Raw genomic sequence first — 6,365 nt, 5'->3', positions numbered from 1 at the left:
CATATGTGTTATTCTTGAACGGAGTGTGTACTCCTTGAACGCCTAGTGTTTGAATCTGGAACATGTCCTTGTGAGCAAAATTGTACGCCGTTACGCGTTCCAAGCCTTGTAACACTTCTGGAACACTCGGACTGTGTTCCAGAAATATGTGTTAATATCCAGAACACATAGAGTATACTACTGGAACACAATTTTACATGTTCCAGAAAAAAGTGTTCCATTCTCTGAAACATTATTGTGGTCTTGTAAAAATCATAATTTAATTGATTAAAAACATCTTTAATTGATTAAAAGAGGCAAAATTAAAAAAAATACAAAAATGTGAAATATTGAAGCAACTTTAAAATGACAAGTTAGACAAGTTAGAAATATAACATTAGACAACGAAAAATTACACTATAATTTAATTGGCAAAATGTGTCCAAATATTTAATCAGACAAAATTTTCGTCACATTCAAAATTATTATGTTACAACAAAGTCTATTGGCTTATGAACACAGTTTAACTCATCGTTTGCAACTTCTTAAGTCAAGCACTGTCCTGAATTTCTTTACAAAAAACTGATGTCAATGGCTCGTTTATCACCAATATTTCCATAATCCACAGCCTGTATAGCACTCAGATAGTCAATATCAAACATAAAATACCCTGTATATATGCTGCTAGTAGTCGAGTCGGTGTTCATGTAACACTGCTACCTTGGGTATTTTTAAACATGATTTGAGTCGTCTACAACTGTTTTTGAGCTTCCATTTTTAAGAGGATTCGTCTCCTTGGGTTATAACTATTCTTTAACCTTGTTATCCATCAACCGTAAGTTCTGAAATGTCAAATATAAAGTGTACGAGTAAACAAATTATTGATCATGTCGATATTCCTTAAGAATTAGAAACTCTTATTTCGTTTTTGCAATTCCATTATATTTGTCAGCATCATTAGATTTTGTTTGCAATATTTGATAAGATGCATTTGTTAAAGAGTGGTATACATGTATTTTCAAGTATAGGGGCTCTCGTGTTCTACAGCTTTTTGAAAAAAAAGATGATAGGAAGTGTACAGCAAAAAGTCATAGGTGTTTTAGGCAAAACTTTGTCTTTAGACTTGTCACTTAATTAACTGCTAACATTTCAAGAAACTAATGACTATTTGCCTGTTTTCAAAAAGATATGTATTAATTTCACTTATGATCTGTATACGGATAATTCCAATTTAAATTGATGTAATTATATTGGATTTAACTAAACTAGTTTTCTGATTCATGTACACATGTGAATGGTGCACATATTATTGATAAATCTGCATTAACAAAACTTCAAAAATTGTAAGAAGTCAATGGGCACTCCTAAAATTATTAAACTTACATAAAGTACTTTTATGGTGCAGGATAAGTCGTCATCTCTGGAACTGCGAAATTTTCTCTTCATTCTCGAGGTATGCACGAACAATACTGTAGTTGTGTTTGTACCCTATAAAAGTAACATCGGAATACATTACAATACATGTATGAAGTGCACAACGGTGTGCATTTGCTAAAATGAATTACTAAGAATTAAGTATTTAAGAATGAGAAAGCTATTAAAAACAGAAACATTAGAAATTTAAAATTAGTGTGTTGCAGTATGCATTTTTACAAACCTCTGTCTTGACATTGCAATGTCATGACAGTGTTTGTATATGTGAACAAATCCTTATGCATTGTTTTTATTTATTAACAAATGTACATCCTCAAAAGTGTGGATAATGAAAACGATTAACTGGAACGCATCATGTTCGAGACCAGAACACATTTACATTAGCAACGATATCATTATCATTTACGTATAAATTTACATTGGTTAAAAATTAAAAAAAACATGATCATTTAAATGTATTCTCTCAAAGAACCTCCTACTTTTTTAATCGAATTATGGCATAACAGCACAGTTATGTGTTCAAACAAAATGTTCTACTTTAAGGCCATTTATACTTCAGTGTGTCCTGTCAAAGTAGAAATTTGTTTATTAAATACTAAATAAATAAATTTTAAGTTCCTAATTTGTTATAAATATAGATATACATACCTATTAAATCATGTTTTGTTGTAAATTTTCTTCAGTGAAGCTTCTTCAATCGCGATCAAAAACCAAACTTCCGGTACATTAATACGTCACGCGCTGTTATATACGCGGACATGTTTTGAACACATGGCGTTCGGGGAAAATGGTAAATTTGAACGCATCGTTTTCGACACCAGAACGCTTTTACAATAGCAACGCTTTCATGAGCATATACGTATTTACATTGGTTAAAAGATATACCCAAAGAACTTAAGTCGTTTAGAAAAAAGATGTATATTAAAAATCAATCATTTGCACGCTTATAAATACGCTCTTGTAACATGTTTTAATTTTTTTTTACCAAACTGATAATTTGCTTATGTTGATACAGCTAAAATACATTTATCGTCAAATTATAATACGAATCACCCTTATTCATCGTCTGTTTGACTCTGAAGCGATGAAATATTTTTTCACTCCCCATTACAATATTAGAACACTAAAGTGTTCAATTTAGAACACTGGTATTGAACATATGCGTTAAAAGACTGAACACAATGTGTTATATTCTTTAACGCTGGCGTTCAATGTGGAACACTAATGTTAACAGCCGAACATATTGTGTTTAAAATAGGAACGCGTCCGGACGCGTCAGGCGTCCGCAATATTTACAGTGTGAATACACGCTTGCCTTGACGATAGACTTCGGGATGTTTAAACGCTGATTTATACTTTAGATACACTATGAATCTAATGACTAGTTTTTAATAACTGAATATGACAAATTCTCCTGGATAACCAGACGTACAAAAAAAAAGGGCAATACAAGTCTTTGAGATGATTATTTTCAGGAACATGAAACATGCCGTGAATTAAGAGAACGTAACATATGCTATGAAATATTATCTATAATTTGTTATATTCACATGTTTTACCAAGTATCATTTTCATGATCAATATCAAACATGAAAATGTCAAGTTTTAAAAATGTAATTGCACGCAATCAGTCAATTATATAAATATAAGTTGTGTTCTTTTTAATTGAATAACTATCTCTACTGTGGTTTGGATTACATGTGAAAAATATGAAGATGATTATTATATATATCATGCTTTTTTCTATTTTTCAGTTAGCAAAATCTGAAAAACAAAGTTCAGCCAATGAACAACGTTTTACTGTTACCATAAACGGCGTGTCGAAGACTATACCTATAATAGGATATTTGTTACAACAGAACTATGAACATTCGAATCCCGCAGAGTGGAAACGGTTTAAAGATAGGATGGACGAGAAACAACGAGAATTAAACAGCAAAATGGAACAAGTATCGCCTATAAATAAGTCAATAGAAGAAAGGGTGTTCAAAACATTTAAAAGTCTTGAGAGAAGAATGAAAACTATAGAAAAAGACACGTCTAATATATACAAGCTCCAACAAATTAACATTAAAAACATCACCAATCTTGCATCGAATTTAGATATAGTTAAAACGACGACCAACAACCTGCAAGTGAGAATAGCAGAAGGTATATATACAGAACGTAAACCGGAGGATTGAATAATTTATAATAATTGGATAGTTAACCAATACAATATCCTTTGATATAAATTCATTTCAATTGTGAGTTGATTTTGTGCTTTGAATCGGACTGATGAGTTAAGCTCTTTGCAAATGCTTTATGTAGTTTTTTCTGATGTTGGGTTGTTACATCACTGTAAAATGTAAAAGGGGATAAGGCATGTTTATCTCCGACACATTATTTATGTACTTGTCCCAAGTCGGGAACCAGTAATCTAGTATCTTTATTTGATTGCTGTTTGTGATATTTGGGTTTCGTTTATTTATTCGTAGAATTTCTTCTTGTCTCATTTTGCTGCACCACCGTCAAGGGTTTAGGGTGAGAAATGGGCGTTTGCTAATCTATTAACTCATCACATTCTGTGTGTGCCTGTCTCGAGCCATGCAAGAACCTGTTATTCTGATTTTGTCGTTTGTTACTGTATATTATTTTCTTTTTCGTGAACACAAAACAGGCCGTTAGTTTTCTTGTTGAGATTGTTTTACAAACATTTTTTAGATACTGATATAAGCCAACATCTTTGACATTATCGCTTCGGAATGACGAAATTTATAGTTTATATGTTTAACACATTTTAAAAACATATTTGTAGCCATTTGTATAGAAAGTTTATATATTTTTTTAATTGATAGTTATAGCATAATTAAAAGAAATAGCATTTCAAGGGTTGACATTTACGGATTATAAAAGACATTTTAAAACTCTTATTTTTAGGAATATGTCGGTTGTTTCCAAGATGGTACGGACATGCTTTTAGAACACAAGATAACATTATTTGGTAACAAAATAACACTTGCGTTATGCAAAAGACACTGCAAAGGATACAAGTTCACGGGACTACGGGTAAACTTACTTTATAATGTTCATAGTATTGATGTTTTACGATTTTGTTTTTTATTATTTTTTTTATTTTCGTATATTTTCATATGCATGAACTCATATTCTTCAATGCATAGGCGTTTTGATTAAGAAAAATATAACATTTTGCTTTAATTCCATTGCGGGTTATTTTGTGTGTTTTTATTTGGCTGAAGACAATAGTAGCACGTCTGTGTTTTTCGTTATTTTTTTATTTCACTACATTAATGAAAACATATAAATAAAATCCAAAAGTATATCATTACAATAAAAGGTAGAGTAAATGTATCGATTCTTTTTTTTTGCGAATAAAGCAATTTTAATGTCTATAGTTTATTTAACTCAAAATAACTGTATTAAATGAAAATGCATTTCATATTTTCAACTGGACTTTTCACATTAGTCCTCTAATCCTCAGTCATGACGTTGAAAACTATTTATTTACCTCATGCGGTGTTAATGGTCATCTTTAGGACTCGCGTAAATCGAAAAACATTAAACGGAATGATAGAAATGTTAATATTTTTTTAATAGGCAGGTCAATACTGTCTCTGTGGAAATAATATCAACTCACAGAAGGCATACCACCAACTATTACCCGAATCTAGTTGCAGCATGAAATGTTTTGGTGAACCTACTAGAAATTGTGGTCACCACGGAGTTAATTCCATATATAGAGGTAATATAAACGGAAAAGATTTCTTTTAGATCGATGAACCTTAAATGATTATTTTTTTTGTGGTTGTCTTGTTTAATTGTTGTCATGATACACAGATAAGAGGATGTGGCAATATTTCCAATGAGACACCTCGCAACAAACGATCAAATGACATAGACGTTAACCATTTTATGTTACTGTTCGGCCTTCCACTATACGCAAAACAAATACTGCGTAACGAGTTATAAATCAGAAATTGGTACCAGATATGACAACTGTTTTCAACCGAGTAAACTACTGACTTGATTTATGAACAACAATAAACGAAAACCATGTATGATATATAACCAAAAAAACACGCAGCCGCTGAAGGGACATGCAAATACAGAATGTATACAGATTGTTGCGGGGTTACACCTATTTTTGGGTGTCCAACCATCCGCTACAACGCAGATGTAACAGCACAACATTAAAACAAACTATAAATGTTTCCATCATTCCTTTTTTTCATATTAGACACCATATATTTTGACTGGCGTAGTTTTCTACTCAATGAAGGCGTATTGCAATCAATTTAAAATACATACGTGCAACAGACACATTACTATGACTCAAGTTTCTTTAAGATTTTGATTATGCATACAAATAAGGTATGAATCTTTGAATTATTTTAAATGACAAAACTATTTTCAAATATTATACATAAACATATTAAATATGTTTTCAATTCGGTAAAGCATGTATGATTCATGTTATATATGTAAAGTATGATTCATGTTATATATGTAAAGCATGATTATCCCTTGTATGCTTTGCAATCATTGATTTTATCACATTAAATACTTACGCCAAATTCGCCTCTGAAGAGTTCAACATTGGAAATGATTTACCTTATTTACCATGTTTATCATCACTTTCCTAAACACTTTTTTCTTTATTTGTAGTATGAGGCAGGCAGAGGAAAAATTACTGTTTCAGAAATTTTTCCTGAATAAAGTATACAATTGCTGACAGTTCGTCGCTTTTTTATAGGCCCGTTTAGGGTACTAATATAGTAAACCGTTGCTCGTCTGTTCGTTCGTCCGTACATCCATCAATCCGTCAACAACATGTCGGACACTAACTCAAAAACACTTCAATCAATGTTCCTGAATGTTTGGTGAATTGTTTATATCTTTCGCAGTAAGCTGCCTTTCGATTTTTATAAATTTTAGATTTGACATTTTTGAGT

The 6,365-nt window shown here is 31.4% G+C and overlaps 2 long non-coding RNA genes across 2 annotated transcripts; one reads left to right on the top strand and one right to left on the bottom strand.

The window, feature by feature from the left end:
• Positions 1-386: 386 nt before the first annotated feature.
• Positions 387-1,447, bottom strand: LOC127714439 (uncharacterized). Its single transcript, XR_007987735.1, has 2 exons — positions 1,363-1,447; positions 387-821 (listed from the first exon to the last, which is right to left on the bottom strand). It is a non-coding gene; the product is annotated as an uncharacterized LOC127714439 (long non-coding RNA).
• A 2,889-nt stretch (positions 1,448-4,336) lies between these two features.
• On the top strand, positions 4,337-6,145 carry LOC127714433 (uncharacterized). The gene is made up of 3 exons (XR_007987730.1): positions 4,337-4,461; positions 5,011-5,155; positions 6,079-6,145. It is a non-coding gene; the product is annotated as an uncharacterized LOC127714433 (long non-coding RNA).
• The last annotated feature ends 220 nt before the right edge of the window (positions 6,146-6,365 follow it).

The sequence above is a fragment of the Mytilus californianus genome, unplaced genomic scaffold (genome assembly GCF_021869535.1).
Source record: "Mytilus californianus isolate M0D057914Y unplaced genomic scaffold, xbMytCali1.0.p SCAF_9, whole genome shotgun sequence".
In the NCBI taxonomy this organism is placed as follows: Eukaryota; Metazoa; Mollusca; class Bivalvia; order Mytilida; family Mytilidae; genus Mytilus; species Mytilus californianus.
The sequence above is the reverse complement of the archived record's forward strand: the minus strand, read 5'-3'. Positions and strand labels throughout refer to the sequence as shown.